At 44.0% G+C, this 23,514-nt stretch overlaps 1 protein-coding gene across 1 annotated transcript in view; it reads left to right on the top strand.

Moving 5' to 3' along the window:
• Window positions 1–23,514, top strand: part of LOC121279061 (piezo-type mechanosensitive ion channel component 2-like) — a 1,076,252-nt gene that overhangs the window by 1,319 nt on the left and 1,051,419 nt on the right. The window lies entirely within an intron of this gene.

Genomic DNA, 23,514 nt, shown 5'->3' with positions numbered 1-23,514 from the left:
AGAGTACTTTTAGAATGCATTTTAGAAGTAATGATCGCCAACAGGAAGCTGTTTTGCAATCGATCAGGTGTATTTATCCATATCTATCACTCTTTCACAAGGCGACAGTAAATGTCAACGCCGACTAAAATAAAGTCGTGTGTTTCCCCACTTAATCAAAAACTGCGCCGAACAAAATACAAATTGGTATAATTAAAATTGCAGATTATTTTGCTCTGTGCTCAAAGTTTAGCAATACCGGGAAGCTTATTCCACTGCAAGTAATATAACTGGTTTGAGGGGCAGGACTTGTAGTAACAGAATGAAACTGATTAGCTTAAATGGCAAGTGAAGAGAGAATTAGCTCTGACCTTAAGCCTTAAATGTGGTTAACGTCTGAACAGAATATCGAGTGCACGGTTCGCCTTTGCTCCCGACAGACGAGTTTCTGAACTAGTTCAAAGTTTCATTGTAATTGGCGTGAAGAAAGGAAAGGCATCAGCTCGGGCCGGCTGCCGGTGAACTATATCCGTCGCCTGACCTCGTATCCTTTTCCTCTCGAAATGCCAGAGGAGGAAGGGGAGGATCGCCAGCCCTTGGCTTTGTCCCCCCGGACTGGGGCTAACATCAATTCCCGTTAAGAGCTACATTATTGCCAGGGACTTCAAACTTTACGGCCGAAGCGCATTAGTTAACCGTCAATATTTCTGGATCAATTGTGAAATTTGTAGTAGAACCGTCCGCGCATTAAAGAATAGACGGTGCTTGGTGACATCGTTACCTGACAATTCCTTGAAATTCAGCTCAGTAAACCATTTCCCCCACCAGTTTCCATGTTGTATGTTAAGATTTATTTATCTAGCAAATGACCACTTTTTACACGTGTTAAATACGAACTTGTCCAACTCCCAATTTCACATGAAAGTGTAAGGGAAAGCAAGCCCCGGAGAGCCAAAGTCTGGAAAAGGCTTGGGCGATAAATATGCTTTTTTTAAAAAAAAAAGTCTCTTAGCACGGTTTGTGTAAGGTTGCAACATCTTTTTCTTTTGCGACTTTTTACCTACACGTGACCGGAATGTATCAGGTAGAAATCCAGACGTCCGGTGAGCTAGTTTAAATAAACATCTCCCTCCCGCTAACTCGGGTGCAGAGTCACGCATTCAGCATATTTCGAAGAACCGTTCGTTTTTACATTTAAGGATTTCCAGATGACATGGTGATGCACCACTCGCAGCTAAAGAAATGTTGTCTGTCGCCTCATTGGTGCGCTACAATTTCTTTAAGTGTATTTGTACGTGTGAGAAGTTTGTGTGCCTGTTTTTTTTAGGCGCGGGGAGAGTGGAGTGCTTTCACTCGCTCCAAGGTGTACATAGCGCAGGCTGAGCTGGTCTCCCTCGTGCTGGGCGGGGTGAGCGCACGTGCTGCTCTCTCGCGCGCGCGCTCTGAACTGATCCCGCGTACCACCTGGGCTCGCGCGGGCCGACGTATCGTTTGCTGCCGGGTGCCACCTGGGCTCGAGCGGGGCCGTGGTCGCCTGATCCCGGGAGCGCTCGCTCTGAAAGCTCTCGAATGAGCTCGAGCCGAGCCAACCGTCCACTCCTCCATTTTTTTTCCTGTGTATTTGAAGTGCCCTTTGAGATTTGACAGTTAAACGGTCCCTTAAAAGTGTGGGGGTAGGGGCGGGGGGGGGGGAAGAGGTGTTGGAAGTAATTCGGCCACCAAGTGAAACAGACTCCCACAAACTCGAGGATGTTATAGCCGAGAACAAGAAACAAAGAACCAAACTTTTTTTTTAAACAAAAGGTACTGTTGCTAGTTTGCTTACGAAGTTCCCCCCATTTCATGAAGTATGTCATTTTATGTTTTTTTTAAATAGAGGAGGTGATTCACACTATAACATAAAAGTGCGGTTTGATGAAGCTACCTTTATAATGGAGTTCCTTACTATGGGGCGAAACATGGGAATCGTAATGTTGCAATAACATGCAGCTTGAAAAGTTACTGTGAAACTGAAGATGACGGCTGAAAATGAGGGATTCCTGGTGGGAATTTCCTGATTTTCAACATCACAGTTGCTACATGAACACATTTACGTCCACTTGTCTTCCTGTGTAACCCATAACCTTTATCTTTTTAAATACCGGTTTTCAAACCTTTTAGTTTGGGAGAACCCTTGCAAATAGACCACTTGACTTGATGTTCAGGAGGTCCCTGATATATTGTTGACGTTGCTGGGTCGTTAGCAGTCCTAATTTCCAGCAATTTGTGGCACAAAAAAATTAAACGATCTGAAAGGTGAAGTAGAAAAAAAATCAAATCACAACGATGTGAGATAAGGGGGCCAACGATTTTTATGCCAGTTTGGATTCATTTAGCAAATATTTATTTTTCATTGCATGAGATTACTTACTTCTAGGCCACAAATATGATTGGTAAGGTACCATGCAAAATAGCTGTACTTTAATATTCACACAAGTGACAGATTAGGTAATGAACAGCGTATGAGGACATTTGAACATAGGAGATTGTTCTAATGTAGGATGAAGCCCAGTGCAAAATGGCAGTGCCAGAGTGTAATACCCATACAAATACTAACAGTTGACTCATGTCTGTTTTCTTATAAATTAAAACTTTACTTTTATTTTACATTATCTCAGAGATTGTTTTGACTTAACAGCAGCAGTTAGGCAGAAGAATACACACCCCAAAATGGAATAAAATTGAGTTAATTGTTACTTTTATGTTAGAAGTCAATACCCCTCTTTTGAATTGATAAAGGTGCATTTAATTTTACAACTGATCTCAGACGTAAAAAATAATAAAGTATTATCATTTAGAGTTTACATTGCATGCATATGAGGAAAATAAACATGCTGGAGTAAAGTTATGAAACCTCGTATGTCTCTGGTGACCTTAACTAATGTAGTCTGAGTTTCGTTTTGAGGAACATCCAGTAATTAATGACTCAAAATCTTCTCATTATTTAGCTGTCTTCTAGGTAGCCACAAGGGTACTGCCACATATTCAAAACAAATACATTCTAAAGCATACCACTGTATAGGTATATATGTTAAGAACTCTTATGTGGCCCATTTGCAACAATATGGTTCTAGAGTGAGCCTTCTTCATAATGTATTCTACATAATTATGCACTTTTATACCACTCCATTCAGCTATTTGTTTATTGGGTTGTGTAAATAATCGGCAATTTTTATTTACTTCAGCAAAAGTCTGGTCAGGTTTGTGTGCAAAATGCATGCAAGATTTTGATGGAAATATCCAGAGAATAAATTTGTAACTTACATGGCTATGAAATCCCTGCCCTTCAACCCCATAAATACTTCAATTTGTAAATGAGTAAGTCTTAGTGCACATCTCTTGTTTATTATTCTTCATGGTACTCAAATGGTGAAAATACTTTCTGAAGTCTTTTAAACATTCCTTTCAGATAAAATTGCATGAGTCAACATTTATATTTTGTGCAATAACAAAGTTGAACAAACATCAAAGTTAGAAGATAAAGCAAATATTTTTCTAAAAGTGCATAATCTATGCTATGTGTCTACATTCTCATAATAAAAGTAATTCAGAAATAGTAAAAATAGAAAATAAACATCAGTTAAAGCATTTGTTATAGATTAGGAATGCAATCTAAATTTTAGGTATGATACTTGTTGCATAAAGATTTTGTGAAAACAAATAATGCTCTTTGTGAGGCACAATGTTCAATTTTGTAAATTACTTATTATTTCTTCTGTAATTAAGTTCAGTATAAAATCTGTCTGTTGAACACATCAAGATATTAATCTGAAGATGACTCTTGTTCCAGTTCTGTCTACGGAATTGCCTGGGATATATTCAGCACACCAACATTGTTGAGAACTGGAGCTGCAAGGCTTGAAGGACTGTGGACACAATACAATTTATCAAAATGAAATAAAAAGAAAGACCTGCGTTGATATAACATGCCACAGACTTTACCAGCCACTTTTTGAAGTGTAGTCACTGTTGTAATACAGGAAAGATGGTAGTCAAGTTGTAGACAGCAAACTCCCCCAAAGAATAATGTGATAATGACCAAATAACCTGGAAATGTGATCTCCAGCTTAATTGAAGCTCTGAATTATTATGGGGCTTCCCCTTTGTGAATGCTCATTAAGAATATTAAAGATTTTCCACCTTTGATTTAAAAATAAGTTGGGTAATCAAAAATTATATCTGGTATCCTTAGATATAAAGAGACACTGATGTTATGTTGTATTCTGTGTTTGTTTCACTTGACTTCTTCATTCAGACCCTTTTTGCAAAGATTCTGCAGACTTATATAAATTTTCACACAATGCCATTTGGTTTGCAACGACAAGTTTAAATAAAGGAAAGTTGTTCTCTAGAAAATTACCAAAAGATTTATGAACAAGGGACATTAGTCAAAGTGAAAACTTTCCCGTGCTTTGAGGAAAGATCAGGGGAGTGAGACTTGTTGGCTAGCTCTTTCAAAGAACCAACACAGATGCCAATTGCGAATAGCTTTTGGGAAGTTAGATCTTGCTATGGAGGTGGGGGTGGAAAGAAGCTTGGGAGGTAGATATGTTCCCTTAACGAGGTACTGATTATAATGCCTTGGAGTTTTAAACAAATTATACAAGTTTAAACAAACTTGTAAACTGTAAACAAAGTTTAACAAAGCCTAATTCCAGAAGGATAGTGTAAAAAAAATGTACAATACATCACTAGAATTAGTGAAGAATCCAATGTTCTGGTTTCATTTGAATGCTACAATGTAGTCCCAAATTACTCTTTTTTCCCACCCTGATGCATGCCCAATAATGCAATTTTAGTACAATTTTGCTATTATGTGGGGCAGTATGAGGCATATTACAAATATTAATTGAAATGTCAAAACCTTTTGGTTGAACAATGCTTGTCAAATCTGGTTATATAGATTTACACAAGCCTTGTTTAATAGAAAAAAAATCATATTTAGATAGCACTTTTCACAACCACCAGACGTCTCAAAGCACTTTATAGCCAATGAAATATGTTGAAATGTAGTCACTTGTAGGAATAGTGACATATAAGCAGGTAGAAAGTAAAATGTACATTGATGTACCTTACTACTGAGAAAGAATACTCATTATCACTCTCGTATTTCCTCAGTATACCCAACTTCCAGACCCTTGACTGGATAATAAGTACAAAACCTCATTAAGGTATTGTAACCAGCATCTTGTCTATTTCCTTCAATTGAACAGTAAAAATCTTGGGGATAAATTCAACGTCCGATAACTGTTTTGTGCCTCTAAATTTCATGATGTGATATGGCACGCTATGCCTTGCTTGGAAGTACAATGACTGGCATATTGGTTCAGGTGACTTTAAATCATCTACTGTATTCACCTGAAACAGGCATTAGACCCCTTGAGTTGCAAATCAGGGTCCTACATTAATTATCTGTGAATGTGAAATTAAGGGCAAATATGTACAGCTTGCACCACACATGGCCCGCTTAGATTTATTGAGTCTTGAGTGTCCTGATAATCAGTGATCCTTAAAGAGACTGCTGGAGGCCACTCAAAATATGGTTCAGGGAATTTTTCCAGAGATCCATCATTTGTCTTTCTGTAGGATTGTTGGTATCAGTTTGAAGCTTTGGCTATGTACTGAGCTTCCAGCAATTGGGTCAGGCTTTACGAGAACTATGCTTGTGAATTATACATGTTATGTACAATGTATATGGCCAATATACATTGGCCATGTCATGTTAAGCCATGGGGATAGTGGTCACAAATGGGATAAGGTGACTTTGGAAGGTGCTAGAGACGCGCATCTTCAAGGGGCCGAGGGACCTTTGTGAGTGACCCACACGTCTGACTGTATCAGTCTGTGAATTAGCAGTGTTGCTGCATTAACGATTGCAGCAATCATCAGTGCTTTAGATAGTGGGGAGACAGAGTGGATAGGACTGTGGCCCTCAAATACCTGGCCGTTGCACCCCAGCCTCGCCGACACCTGGCCGCCTGCTTCCTCCCCAGCTCCATGGCCTGCTCCTCATAAGTGGTTAGGTGCTGCAGCACGGAATGCCCACCACCAGCCCGCTGACGCTCCTGGCTATTGTTCCCGTTTTTGCCTGCAGAGCAGGGAAGAGCATGCATTGGGGCTGATTGCTCATGTACTCACGTGCATGCCACCCCCCCCCCAACCACAGAGGCCCATCTGAGGCCTCCAGCGGATCCTGTTAACACTACTGGTGATCAGTTACCAGAAAATAGTGCGGCTGCTCCCAACCACCACCACCACCACCCCCCCCGCCAAAGGCCACCTTGGACGCGTTCAGCTTCCGTCACTTTGAATAACACAAGGGTCTTAGCGCCCATGGCAAGGAGGCGCAACTAGGTGTGGCACTGAGGCCAGCAGGTGGCTCTTGCCCATGATACCTTGAGGCTCCCCTTCCACCATCTCATCACCATCAATAAGACATGTGTTAGAGTTCTGATGTGTCTAGCTGCCTCCCCTGCAGGTTGCCCCCAGACTACTCAAATGCAACAAACACCAGCAAATACTGTGGGGAGAACCCATCTTCTCCTCAACCACTAAGGCTGATGTAAGCATAGTCACTATCTGTTTGCCCATGCAGTGTGTGCCAAATGCCCAATGCAGTAACGACACTAAGGTGTGTGGAGGGTGCAGGGCCTCAAAGGCTGAGGCTACCTGCTGGGTAAAATGGCCAAGGCTGACATGGTACTCACCTTTCTAGAGCGCAACAAATCATTGAAGCGCTTGCGGCACTGTGTTCCTGTGTGCCGCACAGCGTCTTGAGAGCTAACAGCCTCCACCAGCTCCTGCCATGCCTGCCTGGTCACGTGGGGGGCCCTCCTCCTCCCATCCTCTGGAAACAATGCTTCCCAATGGTTTGACACCTCTTCCAGGAGGGCAGTAAAGCAGGCTTCGGAGAACCGAGGGGAACAGTGGCCTCCCGCTGGCCTACCCTGCAGCATGCCCCCCTCCTCCTCCCCTGACCTCACCTCTTCTGGTGCATGGTCACTGGCCGTAGTGAACAGCCTAAAGGAGGTTGCCTGGCAGTTCTGTATACAGACTGCTGGTTCCCCAATTGAACCGGTGGTTTGAACACGCCCGCCGCTGATTTGAATTTCCCGCTGAACACGGGATCTGAAACACGCTGGGCGGGCCTTAATTGGCCCACCTGCACAAAATGGCAGCACGGCCTGTTTTGCTGGTGGGGATCGGCTCCCCGCCCGTCCGACAAACATGAAATTCAGCCCACGGAGTTTGCCACATTTTTGCTGCACTTTAATGCATATTATGGCTCCATTAGGTAATGGAAATGTTGCTTACTTTGAATGATGATTGGAATGAATGTCTATTGTAATAAATAATTTCACATATTTCTGTTGTAATATGGAAGAGCCAGTAAATACATGAACGATTTAACTGACCAGTAAAGGTGTTTAGATGAAGGTCCAATTGGCTATCAGTAATTTAAAGCCACATATTTCCATTTGATAGTTTTCTTGGTTTTTTTTGGCAGCATTGTCAAATTGATTAAGTTGATTAATTTTTAATACTCAGAAATGGAGATTAGGATGACCCTAGGATGATGGTGAGGCATGTCTCCTTAGGCCACAACTTGCGCAACATCAAATGCAAATTTAGAAGTTATGATGACTTCCTTCATGAAAACAAAAATAAAACATCGCACAAGAACGAAATTGCAATAATGCTGAAAAGTTGTATTTTTCCATTGTGTATATTTTATTCAACCTTTTTTTAATTCATTCATGGGATGTGGCTTCGCTGGCTGGGCCAGCAGTTATTGCCCATCCCTAATTGCCAATGAGAAGGTGGTGATGAGCTGCCTTCTTGAACCGCTGCTGTCCATATGGTGTAGGTACACCGACAGTGCCGTTAGAAAGGGAGTTCCAGGATTTTGACCCAACGACAGTGAAGGAACGGCGATATATTTCCAAGTCAGGATGGTGAGTGACTTGAAGGGGGACTTTCAGGTGGTGGCATTCCCATCTATTTGCTGCCCTTGTCCTTTGAGGTGGTAGTGGTCATTGGTTTGGAAGGTGCTGTCGAAGGAGCCTTGGTGAATTCCTGCGATGCATCTTGTAGATGGTACACAATGCTGCTACTGTGTGTTGGAGGTGGAAGGAGTGAATGTTCGTGGATGCGCTGCCAATCAAGTAGGCTGCTTTGTCCTGGACAGTGTCAAACTTCTTGAGTGTTGTGGGAGTTGCACTCGATCAGGCAAGTGGAGAATATTCCATCATACTCCTGACTTGTGCCTTGCAAATGCTGGACAGGTTCTGGGGAGTCAGGAGGTGAGTTACTCTTTGCACGATTCATAGCCTCTGACCTGCTCTTGTAGTCACAGTATTTATATGGCTGGTCCAGTTCAGTTTCTGGTCGATGATAATCTGTATGTTGATATTTTGTGGCGCATTACTGTTGGCATTAATAAGTGGGTCTGTAGAGGAGATAAGTTTGAGAACCCCGCTTCACCCCTTCTTACATTTAAATCAGGGCTTCCCAAACTTTGGGTTGCAATCCCCAATGGGGTTGTGGGACGAGCAATCAAGTTGCGAGTTCCGAGGCAGCAATGGGGTGGCTGTAGAATGGAGAGTCAGGTTTGGCAGTCCTGGGATGGCCCCTTTAAATGTGTGCATTTTTTTTGCTTGTGAACATGGCCTAATGAAGTGAACTGTGAGACCACAGTTCTCGAACAGAGCCTGCAAAATGGTGGGTGTCTTAGTTTCTTTGTGTGCCTGTACTCCTGCAGTTTGAACTACCAACAGCTCTCCCCCCAATGTCCCTTCCATCCCAACCCCGGTCAGCAACTCTCCCCATCCCCCCCAGTTGAGAAAATGTTTGATTTAAATCGTGCCTTTCACAATTTCAGGAAATCCTGAAGAACTTTAGGGCTAATAAAATATTTTTTAAGTGCAGTCACTGTTGTAATATAGGGGAAATATGGCGCCCTATTTTGTGCATTGGGAGGTAAAACTTCAGTAAGATAAATGACAATCAGTTTTTTGGTGATGTTGGTTGAGGGATAAATGTTGGCCAGGACATCAGGGAGAAGACCCCTTGAAAAGAATTGTATGTGTCCAACTCGACAATTTTACTCTTTGGAAAACTCCACACAAATAAAAGCTAGAATATTATTCCTTAATTTTTTTTTTGCAAACATTTATGCTTATCAAGATAAGGGCTGTTAATATGAGGAAACTCTGTGGTTTCAAACTCCAACACCAAAGTAAATCACAAGTTAGACACACACAAAAGCTTCTTTTTGTTCGCTTCATTAATGTGCCTTGACAGAAACTTTAGAAGAACAGCCTGTTGCATTCGATGACTTTTCCGTTTCCCCAAAATAATCTATTTTTGTGTTCTTCCTAAGTAAACTGCTAATTTAATGCATGAAGAACAGTTTCGTGCTGTGAGCCCCCATGCCCACTAAGAACTGCATTGAGAATGTTCAAATTCTTAATGTAGGACCTTCACAACCAGCAGAATAATGCCTACGATTTCATCTGTCTGGGCTGAATTCAAAACTGGATCCCAGAAGTAGTGAAAAATGTTGGGGTTTAATTAGGCGATGGAGCACCCATTTATCAGGCATTACAGGGCCTGATGGTCCGATATGGCAGACAGGAAGAAGGCCAAATTTACTTATCTGGCCTCCTATGAGGTCCAAGGCATAATATCTGGAGCTCTTTGGGCTTCACCATTTGTGTGCAGAATTATCCTGTGAGTTTGTGTATGGTTGGGAAGAGCGCTTCCAAATTTCCACTCCCTTACCTTTTATAAGTGAGCATTTTTTGAGCTACGTCTCTTTAACTAAATAGTCATTCACCAATATATTTAATATAGTTAAAATTGAGAAACAAACTGTACTTATGAGCAATAAATATGCATATCTCTTGTGTTTATATAAAATATTTGATATTCATGTGTGACTGTGCACATAAGTGTGCACTTTTGAGTGTCAGTCCACTCCAAGAGCAGAATTTAATGTTCCCACCAGTTGGAGAACCATGGAAACCTCGGGCAGAATTTTCTGCCTGTCGGGTGGGCAGGCCCAACCCAATCTCGGGGGGGCGCGGAGCCGATCCCCGCCGGCGAAGTGGGCCACGCCGCCATTTTATGTGGGCGGGCCAATTAAGGCCCGCCCAGTGTGACGTCTGGTGGGAAGCGCTATGTGCTCCCTGTGCGGGCAGGGGTGGGGATCCCTGAGATCGAGAGTGCTCTTTCGCGCATGCGCACGAAAGAGTGCACATATCCCTGAGGCTGCACTTAGCCTCAGGGTGATCGCCTGGACTTTGAAAAATATTTAAAATGGAAAAAAAAAATTCCCTTACATATCCCCCTCATGTGACAATGTCACAAGAGTTGGGACATGTTCATAATTTACAGATTAGCTTGATTAAAATTTTTATAACCCTGCATGAAACCTCATCCTGCCGCTGGATGAGGTTTCATGTTTTCTCTGTTTGCCGCTGGGGCTCCTGGCCTGCCTGCCGACCTTAAGGTTGGATGGGCAGGTCCTTTAATTGGTTAAATGATCCTGTCAATGGCCTCAATTGGCCATTGACAGGTCGGCGGGCCCGCAGCTGATTTGCTGCCCCCCCACCTTCCTGAAAATTTAAATGGGATGGGGTGACATTGGGGATTCTGCCCAATGCCATCCTGCATCATTTGATGCAACGGTGAGCAGGCCCCTCATGTCACTTTTCTGCATGAGGCTGACACAATTACCAAGTAAGCAGCTACTTTACCGCCTGTCAGATTAAGTTCCCAGGAATGTGGAAATACTGCAAATCAGAGGCCAACAGCTCTCCAAACCACCAGCACCATCGGGAGTGGTGGCTACTGCTGCTGGTAAAACACTAGGGCCTTCAGCAGGGATCATCGCTGGATCACTGGAGAGAGGTAAGCGGATGGGGTGGGAGTCACAGGGAGGGGGTCGGTAGCGAGAGGGATGGAAGGGCGGTCAATGCAAGGCAGAGGTGGCTTTCAGCCGGCCCCTCTTTCCCAATACCGGGCCCCTTGGCCAGGCACAAAGTGCCTGTGAACAAGGCACTGCCCTTGTAGGCCGCTCTCAGCCCCGACAGGGTTTGCAGGACAGCTTTTTGGAGGCACGGAAGACCTGTGCGGGTTTCATTTAATCCTTGAGCCACCACTAAATCTCAATAAGCAAAGGGATAATTGGATTTAAGTGGCCTATTAAAAAGGAAGATAGATTGGAGAAGTTAGGACTGCATGCTCTGGTGAAAAGAAGGCTGTGAGGAGATTTGTTAAAATTATTCAAAATCTGGATCTGGACAGAGTAGCTAGGGAGAAACTGTTCCCACTTCTGAAAGGATCAAGAGCGAGAGGATAAAAATCTAAAGTAATTAGCAAAAGAAGCAAAAGCGATATGAGAAACAAAAAATTATGCAGTGAATGTTTAAGGTCTGGAATGCAGTGCCTAAAAGTGTGGTGTAGGCAGGTTCAATTGAGGCATTTAAAAGGGAGTTGGATTGTTATTTGAAAAGGAGAAAGCGGGAGAATGGCACTAAATAAATTGCTCATTCGGGGAGCAGTGGGCCAAATGACATCCTTCTATGCTGTAACAATTCTGTGATTCTATGAAAATATAGCCTAATTGCCTTCTTGCTGTTAAAGGGTGAGTTTCCCCTGTAGGACCCTTCCTGTCATTCAGTTAATGCGGGATAATTTTCTTGCCACCTCTGAAAGTTGGACGTGTGGCCCTCCACTCAGTTCTCTGGGCCTGCCTGACATTTTGGCCAATTCTGCAGGCTCCACTAAATTCTACCACAGTTGACATTCCAATGCATTGTCAGAGGTGCTGTCTTTCAGATGAGATGTTAAATTGAGTCTCTATCTGTTTTCTCAGTTGGATATAAAAGACCTATGGCACTATTTTGAAGAAGAACATGGAAATTGCCATCGGTGCAGCACAAAACAAATTATCTGGTTGTCATCATGTTGCTGTTTGTGGGAGTTTGCTCTATGCAAATTGGCTGCATTATAAATATGACTACATTTCAAAAGTAGGCAAGTGCTTTAGGATGTCCATTGTTCATGAACGATGATATATACATGCAAATCCTTTGTTATTTCTTTTGTTCATTTTTTCTTTCACCAATCCTGTGTATTTCAATTTGTTTCTGGAGTACCCAAAGTTAGGTAGACTCTGGGCTGAGCCCAGTTTGCATTTTGGGCTACAACTGGAGCCATTTGCAACTAATTTTGCACTTATTGTTTTCCCTTACCCCTCATCTATGCTTTTGCCCCCTCCAGACTTAGCTATTCCAATGCTCTCCTGGGTGCTACCTTCAGTAAACTTCAATTCATTCAAAGTTGTGTGTTCTGTACTCAATATCGCTCTTCATGCCTGGCTACCAGAGCTGTCTTTTCTTCTAACTCTGGTCACTTCTATATCCTCCCCTTCATTCCACCATTAACAGTTTTGCCTTCTGCCATCTAGGCAACGCAATGGAATTCCCTTCATAAACTGCTCTGCTTTTACACCTCCCTGTCCTTTAAGACCCTCCTTAAACCCCATCTCTTGGTCCAAGCTTTTGATGAGTCCTAATATCTCCTTAGATAAAAACAAAAAACTGAGGATGCTGGAAATCCAAAACAAAAACAGAATTACCTGGAAAATCTCAGCAGGTCTGGCAGCATCGGCGGAGAAGAAAAGAGTTGACGTTTCGAGTCCTCATGACCCTTCAACAGAACCACGTGAATTCATCTAGTTCTGTCGAAGGGTCATGAAGACTCGAAATGTCAACTCTTTTCTTCTCCGCCGATGCTGCCGGACCTGCTGAGTGACTTGGTGTCCATTTTTGTCTGATTACACCTTTCAACATGCTACGGGATACGTATGTATGTTGAAAGCACTATGTAAATGCAACTTATTGTAAGATGAAAATATGGTGCTGTCTTCAACACTTCAAATCATCTGAACTAGTTGAATAAAATTGTGATATGCTTGGTTGGAATGTGAATATCCACATCAGAAATAGTTTGATTTCTTTCTGATCCCTCAATTTTCGCTCTCCTTTTTATGTTGCTTTTTTAAAAAAGTTTTAATCCCTGTTGTGGTATAGTTCCAATGGTGTTACTAACCAATGCATGTAAGTGGCTGTTCTTCATACTTTGGCTTAGAAAAGATTTTTAAGCTATTCCACAAAAGAGGGCATTATGCCAAATTGATATAATTGTGTCTGACATCCACTTGCAACAGGTGAAGCTAGTTGTTTCATGCTGCTACTGTGCAATGGTATTTGCAACTAACAGGATGCTGCTGTTAAGCCAAAATGACCTAATGCCTACAACACACATGAGTAATGTGGTATATGACTCTCAGTGCCAGTCTGTTGCTAGGTATGTAGGCAGTATATCCCAAAGACTAGAGGATCGTATCAAACAGCATGTCCCAGCAACTGTTTGCAACGGGCAAGGTACAGACTGTACACAACCTGCCCTTGCTTGCATAACTCAAAACATAGTGTTCAACATTAGATGTGACTCCTGATTGGGCAACATTTGCTAAATAGTCCTCAGTGCACCAAGAATTATGCTGACAGCCAATTTAAGATTGTCAGTCGGGTTCGCAATGTGGCACATTTGCGTGTGCTGGAAGCTACATATATTAGTACACAGGGCCCTGTTCTTTGCAGACAGAAGAACATTACGCCAGTTTCAGTTAAACAAAGTAGGTGACAGCCATTTGCTGACTCATTCCTCAGGGCAATGCCTTGACCAATTGGAGTCAAGTTGCCTAGTTTAAATTTCAAACAATGCTTGGTAGTTATCTGTCAGGCACCATCACTGGTGCATTCTCCATGGAAGCGCCTCTACCAATCAGAGTCCTCTTGCCAACCAATTGCCACACTCGTTGCATACAGTATAAATTGTTGTTTTCCCCTCATATTGGTATTCTTGTGAAGTGTCTTGATGGGTTCAAGGCAAAAAGCTTTGAAATGGCTCCTTTTTCAGCAATACTCAAGTTCTGTACTACCAAACAACAATTAGGTAATAATTAAAGTAGAAAAAATTTGGATATAAGGGCATGAGTTTTACAGGTTTGGGGGGTAGTTTTGATCACCACCCCCCCACCCCCCAACCCAGTAGAAAATTTGGCCTTGAGCCGATTGACTTTTAAAAAAAAAGGCTTTCCTGCTGTGACAATATGTTAGAGGTGGCCTCAACAAGCTGAGAGAGGGACTCCCACCCCTCAGAGAATGGAAGTCCTGCCTGCGAGAGCAGCCGGCCAATCAGATTGGCTGGCAGCTGAGTAGTCCCAGCAGTGCCAGAGCTAACTAGTGGCCACTGCTGGAACCACAACCAGTCCTGAGGGGAAGATCCATGAATGCCGAACTTATCTTTGAACTGCTGGCTCAAATGAGATCAGATAACTCAGCAGAGACTTCGAATTAACTGTGAGATCTTGCGGTCTAAATGTCAGTGCTTTTACCCCAAAGGTTATTTGAGCAGATTTGATTTCTTTGAAAAATCTTTTTATCACTAAGTAAATGTTATCACTTCCTTACGGTGTAACATTTTTGTAATGGAGAAAATTGGTCTTGCTGTTTTTATGCCTGTTGGATGTTTTCTCCTTTGTGGCTCGTTTATCTTTGATCTTGTACATCTTTATTCATGAATGAGATCATGAGTGACCCAACATTTCATTGCAAAGAAAAACTGTATGTTGTTCAGCAAGTGACATTAGTAACTCTATGCATTTGCTAATATTGTAAGGGTTCCCTTATTTTCTTAATGACCTTAGTTTTTAATGGTTTGAGACATTGCTAAATATTAGTGAGCCAACAGGGCATTACATCTTCCACCATATCACAATCCAAATTTAATGTATTAAAAAAACATAATTGCTAATAAGTTAAAAGACAGCAAGACAATCCGAATAGTTTAGATAACCTTCTTAAACTACTCAAACTTAATGACTGGAATTTTAAGGTCCTCCCCCCGCTCTGGGAGCTGAGAAATAGGGGGTGGGATGGTTTGGGGTTGCTATGCCCATCACCTTGCTGCTGCTGCTGGCATTTTACGAGTGGTGGGATAAGTAGCAGATAGGCACTTCAACTGGTAAGGCTACCCAGCAAAACCAGGCGGCCTCCCGGCAGGCTCAATGTAGAAGGAGGGTCCCACCTGATTGGGCCCAACCTTGAAGACCTCCCTGCCCTCATGATTGACCTCCCCCATCCTTATCTGATTGATCCTGGTGATCTCTGACCTCACTAAGCTGTACCTCGGGCCTCTGGCTCTTGGAGGAGGGGAATCTTGCCTTAGAGGGGCAGAAGCCATGATTGCAGGCAATTAATTGACTTCTCAATTTAAGATATCATCATGGCTTCCACAGCCTGCAGAGGTGGATTGCCCCCAACTTTCTGGCTGGTGCACTGCCTCCACATAACGTCCTGGCACATGTTTTGAGTTTATCAGATCACCCTTACTAGTTATGAAACTAGCATTAAACTGTTATTATTCATCTATTACAGTTTTGTCACTATACTGCCATATTGTTGCAGTCCAAAGATTGTTTGTGAGACTGGAAAACATGCAGCTGTTACGATGGCTGCTTTCAAAAAGCTCTACAGATGCATATTGAAATATACAAATGAAGGACAATTCATAGGCTTGCTGTTCTTCTGATTGAAAAGGGCTGACAGAGTGCCCCACTAAAATAGTAGAGAGGGAGCAATTTGTAACAAATACATTAAATGTTTTTAATTTTCAGGCTCAGGTGAAGCTTTGGCATCAAGATGTAAAAATATCTTGGCATGACAGAAGGCTTAGTAACCAGAGGATTTAAGATAATTGGGAAAAGAGGGCGAGATGAGGAGAATTTTTCTATGTGGAGAGTTACTTTCAGTGATATTCTGCTCCTCTTCAGGCTGTGCAGTTGCAGTCTTTGCCGCTGGAATTAACACAGAGATTATGCCATAACCTGAATTTAGGCTAATTACTCACTATTCTTATTCTAAATAAAGTTAAGACCTATTCATCCAGGAATAACTGAGTTTTTAATGGCATAGTAAGTGATAATTACTCTTGAACAACCTCTCTGGTCCCGCAAAGTTAATTTTACAAACGTGGAATCTCATTCCCGCAGAAGAAAATTAGAGTTGCAGATCTTTTTTTGAAATAATCATGTTGTAGTTTTTCTGTTTTACTGCTTTATGTCTTTCCCTTATTCCATGGGTATGTCTGTGAGTAGGATGGTGTAGAACTTGAGAAGGACATGGTTTGATGGAATGGGCGCGCGAGTGGCAGATGAAATTTAATGCAGAGAAATGTGAATTTTGGGAGGAAGAACTCAGAGAGACAATATAAAATAAAACATATAATTATAAAAAGGGTGCAGGAGCAGAGGCCACTGCGTGTATATATGCATAAATCATTGAAGGTGGCAGGACAGATTGAGAGAGAGGTTAATAAAGCATGTAGCATCCGAGGCTTTACTAATAGGGGCATCGAGTATAAAAGTAAGGAAGTTATGTTAAGCTTATATAGAACGCTGGTTCAGCCACAACTGGAGTATTGTGTCCAGTTCTGAGCATCACACTTTAGGAATGATGTGAAGGCATTGGAGAGAGTGCAGAAAAGATTCACAAGAACGGTCCCAGGGATGAGGAACTTCAGTTACATCGATAAATTGGAGAAGTTGGAACTGTTTTCCATGGAGAAGAGAAGTTTGAGAGGAGATTTGATAGAGTTATTCAAAATCATGAGGGGCCTGGGGGAAATTGTTCCTATTGGTGGAAGGATTGAAAACCAGAGGGCATAGATTTAAGATGATGGCGATGGCTAAAGAAGCAATGGTGAAATGAAGAAAAATTTTTCATGTGGCGAATAGTTAGGGTCTTGAATGCAATGCTTGAGATGGCAGGGTCAATTGAGGTTTCAACACGGAATTGGATTATTATCTGAAAAGGAAAAAATTGCAGGGCTACAGAGAGAAGGCAGGGGAATGGCACTAATTAAATTGCTATCGAAGGGCTGGCACAGACATGATGGGCCAAATGACCTTCTTCTGTGCTTTTACAATCCTCCAGTGGAATCGTCCAGTCCTGTTGGTGGCGGGCGTCATACTGGGCAGGGGGTGGACAGCTTGGTGTGAGGGGCAGAAATTGGTTTCATGCTGGTGTGAAAGCACAGTGGATCATCTGATGGTGGGAGGGCGGGGAACAAAGGTGTCAGGGGTGAGGTTGGGTGAGGGGAATGAAGATGTCAGGAGTGAGGTTGGGAGGGTGGAGGAGGGAATACAAGGGAGGAGAGTGTAACGAGAGAGAATGCAGCAAGTGGGGAGGTAGGCGTAAGGGGGGAGGAAGGTGTAAGGGAGGAAGTTTGGAGGGGAAGGATGTCCAGGGGGAGGAGGGAGTACGTAAAGGGGAAGGTGTCTGGGGGTAGGAGGGAGTAAGGTGGGGGTTGGAGTAAGGGTGGAGAATGGTGTAAGGGTGGAGGAAGGGAGTAAGAGGCCGGGGAAGATGTCCAGGTGAACGTGCAAGGGAGGGGTATGTGGAGTCAATGACTGCCTCCTGGGGAGTGAACTGATGGTGGGCATGGTAGGAGGGAATGGTGATGTGAGGGTGTGTGTGAGAGTTAGTGTTGTTGCCCCTTGAGGTTTAAGATCTTTGTGGATTTGTGAGTGTGTGAGTTGAGAGTGATGAGGTGATTGACTTAGCTCGGCTGAACGAATGAGAACATTCATCCTCTTCCTCTGAGCTCCGGTGATGCTGACTGCCGCTGCCACCGGCTTCCAGACTGGTTTGGTGACTCTGGTGGACCTCCTGCAGCCAGAGCAGGGGTAGAGGACATTGAGGCGGCCTTTCACTGTGCCCAGCAGTCGCCCCAGAGAGGCGTCACTAAATTTGGGGGCTGCTGTCTTCTTTGCCTTCAGAGCCATCTGTTGTCTGGAGCAGTCCTGATCTGTAGACATGAAGTAGGCATACGCTCTGGTGTGCTTTAAATATGGTGCCCATAGCGCAGAAGTGCTGAGGTCATGGCATGGCCGGCAAACTAAACCGCCCATCAGCGTTCCGGTGTGTTGCCTGTGAATGCATTATTAATGAGGCAGGACGTGCTGGGAAGGGGATGATACAGCACCAAAACCTGCCATTGTGATCAGCGGGTAAAATGTCTTTTTTTCACGCCCGCTACTGCAGTTAGTGCAACTTGAGGATGATTCTGCCTATGATTCCTTATCCCAATCTTTATTTTGTTTCGTGTGCAATGATTTAAATGCAATTTATATTTACGTTTTTTTACCTCCTGCTTTGTAGGTTGTGTGATTCTTTAATCTGATGAATTGAAAAGCCTCCCTACTGCTTGGTCTATTTACAGATGCCACAGGTCCCTTGTAAAGGTCACCAGATTAAAACGGATGCTGGATAACTGGAAGCCTCCGCTGACAATTCCCGCTAAAAGCCTGTAGGCCACTACGTGTGAGGCGAACAGTGAAAGCTGTTTCTTTACCACTAAATTAAGGCATTCAGGTCATAATGTTCCAAAGTGAATTAGATAAATACTTGAAGAGAAAAAAACTGCAGGGCTATGGAGAAAGGGCAGGGGAATGGAACTAAATTAATAGCTCTTTTAAAGAGTCAGTACAGGCATAATGGGCTGAATGGGCTTTTGTGCTATATCATTCAATGATTCTCAATACAACAACACAGATCCTGAAATGTTAACAGGCATTTTGCGGCCCGTTGCCGTCGGGCATCATGGCGGGTGGATGGGGGAGGGGAACAATATAGTGAGAAGGCCATCATGAAACAAGCTTGTGTTCGTCCGCTCCACCTGTCAATGGTGGGCCACATTCCCCATTGCTGCATGTCGAGAATGTCATTTTAATACATGCGCATACAACTATAAGCACTGCTTGCCAGAATCAGCCTCCATTGTCAAATTTACCACCCATATTGTCGTGATTTCAGAATGGCGTGCTTCACGGTTGTCTTGAAAAATTGTGCATCTGCCAACCTGAACTTCGAGGGGAACTCAGAGGTAAGTGCACAGAACCTTGCACAGTGCTCATGAGCATCGCCTGTAGGACACCAAGGAAGAGGCGCCACACATTCGTCGGGGGCACAGGCAAGTTAATTTATCCCAGCTAGCTTTCAATGCAGTGCTGGGGCAAAGCCTCCAGTGGGTGTCAGTCTGGGGCAGCAGGAGTGGGGCAGTTGGAGGTGGTGGGGTGGGGGGCAAGGCAGCACAGGAAATACTCAAGTACAAGCTGGGAAAGTGGGGGAAGGGGGCGAGGGAAGAGGCCACGCACTTGGATTAGCTTGTCAAAAGTGAATATTCTTCTGCAACTGAGACCGTTGCAGCTCCATTGACATGCTTAGAGTTGGGCTTCTGAAGCTTTTCTGCCCACTCAAACAACACAAAAGCATGAAAGTGCCACCGAATGCTCTAGAACTTTTCACCCTACGGGCGCAGACTGCAAAGTAATGAGCATTTTAGGAGGCAGCAGAGCAATTGGCCAATTGGGCATGTTATAGAATCCCCTTGTGAAATGTGGCCATGTGCAGTCACTGGTGAAAGCGCTCACAGCCTCTTGCAATGTCTTCATCAAGGTTTGGAACCAGTATCCATTATGGTTCAAGCTAACAGCACAGCCTTGCAGTGTGGGTTAGCAGAATGCCTGCGTCTGAGCTAAAAACACAGCATGCAGTCCAGTGGCTGAAACTGCCACCAGTCAGTCAAGTGGAGTGGGGCAGAGGTGGTGGGGTTTCGGACAGCCAATGAGTGCACTACACACTGGCCATCCAAGTGGTGGCCAGCACTTGCATGCGTGAAGGGGCACTCAGACTTAACCAAGAGAGGTTCTTAGTACACCTATGCTAACATACGCATCTCTGTCTTTGACCTGTCGGGAGGAGAACATCAGGATCACGGAGTCTGATGATTTAGCGGTATGCCTCATAGCTTACAGAAATAGAGAAGAAGAGAACGGCGAAGATGCCTGGCTTGGCAAAGGGAGGAGCACCTCCCTCAAGATGAAGGGGCAGTGGGGCCTGCTGCACACACAACTGAAGATTCACTGTACAAAAACAGAAATACCTGGAAAAACTCAGCAGGTCTGGCAGCATCGGCGGAGAAGAGCAAAGTTGACGTTTCAAGTCCTCATAACCCTTCAACAGAACTAAGTAGAAATAGGAAAGGGGTGAAATATAAGCTGGTTTAAGGAGGGGGGGGTGGAAGAAGGGTGGGGGGGTGTGTTGTTGGGAACAAGGCAAAAGAGAGATTCGAAAATCCTGACGGGGAGTAGAACAAAACGTCTTCAAGGTAGGCATTTCTTGAAGAGAAGTGGCAGTCAATTAAACACAGCAATAAAAACAAAAAAACTGCGGATGCTGGAAATCCAAAACAAAAACAGAAATACCTGGAAAAACTCAGCAGGTCTGGCAGCATCGGTGGAGAAGAGCAAAGTTGATGTTTTGTAATTGACTGCCACTTCTCTTCAAGAAATGCCTACGTTGAAGAAGTTTTGTTCTACTCTCCATCAGGATTTTCAAATCTCTTTTTTGCCGTGTTCCCAACACCCCTCCCTTCTTCCAGCTCCTCCCTCCCCTCTTAAACCAGCTTATATTTCACCCCTTTCCTATTTGGAGATTAGAAGGCTAAGAGGAGATTTGATAACGGTGTTCAAAATCATGAAGAGACTGGATAAAGTCGACAGGGAGAAACTTTTACTGCTTGTAAAAGGATCAAAAATGAGAGGGCACAGGTTTAAAGTGTCTTGCAAAAGAAGTAAATGTGATGTGAGAAAATTTTTCTTCACAGGACGAGCAGTTCGATTCTGGAATGCACTGCCAGGAAGCATGATAGAGGCATGTTCAATCGAGGCATTCAAGAGGCATTAGATGATTATTTGAATAGAAACAATGTGCAAGGATATGGGGAAAAGGCAGGAGAATGGTGCTAAGTCATTCGGATAATGCTCATTCGGATAGCTGGCGCACACACAATGGGCTGAATGGCCTCCTTCTGCACCATAACATTCTCTAATTCTGTGATTGATTCTGTGTTAGTTTCCAAGTTGGAGCTACACTTTCACTAAAATGGTAGTGAAGGAATGTTAGATGTGAGATTTTGGCTTGTGCTTTGGAGATCATGGGCCAAATTTTTGCAGAGTTGGGAGCACCTTGTGGACTTTTAAAAATGATGGGCTGGGCTTTATGTGTGAAACTCCCACCCCTATTTCTGGCCAGTGCCATTTTTGCCTGTAGGGGAAAGGGGGCATGTTGTGAATTGCAAGGTGCAAAACACGAAACTGCCGGGCCATTTGAAAATAGATGTGAATTTAAACAGGTGCAATTTTTGCTGCTCCAAGTGCATTAATTTGCAGTATGAGAGTTTTCTTTATTCATTCATGGGATGTCAGGATGGTGTGTGGCTTGGAGGGGAACTTTTTGGTGGTGGTGTTTCCATGCATCTGCTGCCCTTGAGCTTCACTTGGTGAAATGCAGCCTTGATGTCATGGGCAGTCACTCTTATCTCACCTTTGGAATTCAGCTCTTTTGTCCATGTTTGGACCTATGCAGTAGCCCATTCACTCTTAGCTGCATTTCCCTGCTTCGAGCCTTCAACAGGGCATGCAAGTAGCTTATGCAACTCCAGATTCCACCGCTGCCAAGGATCAAGAGCAGAGTAGCAGCAGCACCAGCTGCCTTCTCCTAAGCTGTTTACCCTTCCATAGGGCAAAGGGGTTGAAAACTAAGCTGTAAGGAGGTGGGGCTCCCAAAACGGTCTGCTGGCAGAGGATTGCTGTCTTGACATGTTTGAGTAGCAGTGTTTCAGGAGGCTCAGGCTTCTGCACCTTCCTGGAACAAGAACTTCTTCCCAGTGGAGCATTGCCAATGGCCAACAATCTGCCTGTTAGTGAATGGCAATCCACCCCCCCACCCCGCCAAACCCGAGTCTTGGCCTTTCCCCAAGTTTGTGCTGTCCTTGGCAAGGTGAGAAAGCAAAAAGGTGTCAGTGTTCCAATGGCTTGTGTAGAGAGGAGAGAAGGACACTATTTGTGGAGTGTGACTATGAGCATAGGTGCTAGAGGACAGTAAACTGAGGGTGAGTATGAGTGTCAGCTGTGCAGATGGGGATATGATCTGACTGGAGAGAGAGGAATGAATGGAGCCATAAGATATGTTGACTTGAGGAATGCTGTGCAGAAGAATGCTGGGAAAATCAGAGTGTAGGGCCTGAAAGTGTTATGTCCCTCATCTGTCATGCTGTCTTGAGATCCTGGATCCTCTAGGTGCATTACCTCCAGGTTGAAGGGAGCACACTCCTGCTGCTGACTTCCTCAGTCACTTCATCCATGCATGTTTATTTGGAGAGGTAGTCTACTTCCTCCCATTCTTGAGAGAATCCACCTTGTAGCCTTCTGATCTTTTAGCAGGACCTCAAGGTAAGAGTAAGAGACCTGGGGTGGGGGTGGGGGTGAAGCGGGGGGTAGGGGTGGGGGTGGTTGCAGCAGGGCTGCCTTCTCAGGTCTCTTCTCCATTCCTGTGGTTGCTGTAACCTTAAAAAAATCCAAGGGCTGGTGAACTTTTCTGATCCATGTTGTGCACCCTGTTATTCGACATTTTTCCTTTGATGGAATCAACCAGTAATCCCATCCCTCCTTCCTAATTGGCTAGGGAGCGCCAAGGTGTGATATCAGTTGGTTTGTTCTGGTGAAGAGCAACTACTGGATGTACAACTCAGAGTGTTGGGTTTGTTACAAAAGCCAGACTTACCTTGGAGCTAGGAGTTTCTGGTCCTGGCAGGCCTCAGATTTTCTGTGCATGCGCAGACTGGGAGTGGACTGCACATATACAATTCAACAATGTAAGTTCTTTGGACTCAGTGTGTCTGTGCATAAATAAAAATGGTGCAAAAACCGAGGTCATGTGATCGGGAACAGTGCGCCATTGAAGACAAGAGTCCCAGACAGGGGACAGGAAAAGATCCCAGTTAAGTTGAGAGAGGAGCTGAGAAAGAGGCTCCAAGCAGGAAAAGGGCTGTGGTTAGCAGACTTCAAGTGAAGAGAGCTCAAGAGAAGCCCTGGCAATCGAAGAGGGCTTGGGAGAAGACCTGATGATCCAAGAAAACGGCAGAAAGTTGGTGACTCCATGCTGCAGGTTGTTGGGGTGAAGTAGTACTGGAGCAGTAGTGTTCTGTTTGGTGCGGCTGAAGGGCTGATGTTGTGTTTGTGAGTTGCTGCTTGGGTGCACACTTGGGAATCTAGGGAAACGGAATCTCAGGAAACGAGGTTGAAACCCTGCAAGGTGGGCCACTGTTGAAGCCATCTGAATTGGGCCAACTTTTGGAAAGAATTCCCAGGTTATATCTTTGAAGACGAAGACTGGAATCTCCTGTGAGAGGGACTGAATTTCAGTGAAACTGGTTGACTCACAATGTTTACTGATATCTGGGTGGGTTGTTGAGAAATGCATGGACTCTGTCTTGTTTGCATTTGCTATTTAGTGTGCA

The sequence above is a fragment of the Carcharodon carcharias genome, chromosome 6 (genome assembly GCF_017639515.1).
Source record: "Carcharodon carcharias isolate sCarCar2 chromosome 6, sCarCar2.pri, whole genome shotgun sequence".
Taxonomy (NCBI): domain Eukaryota; kingdom Metazoa; phylum Chordata; class Chondrichthyes; order Lamniformes; family Lamnidae; genus Carcharodon; species Carcharodon carcharias.
Note: the sequence above shows the minus strand (reverse complement) of the source record. Positions and strands in the feature narration are given on the sequence as shown.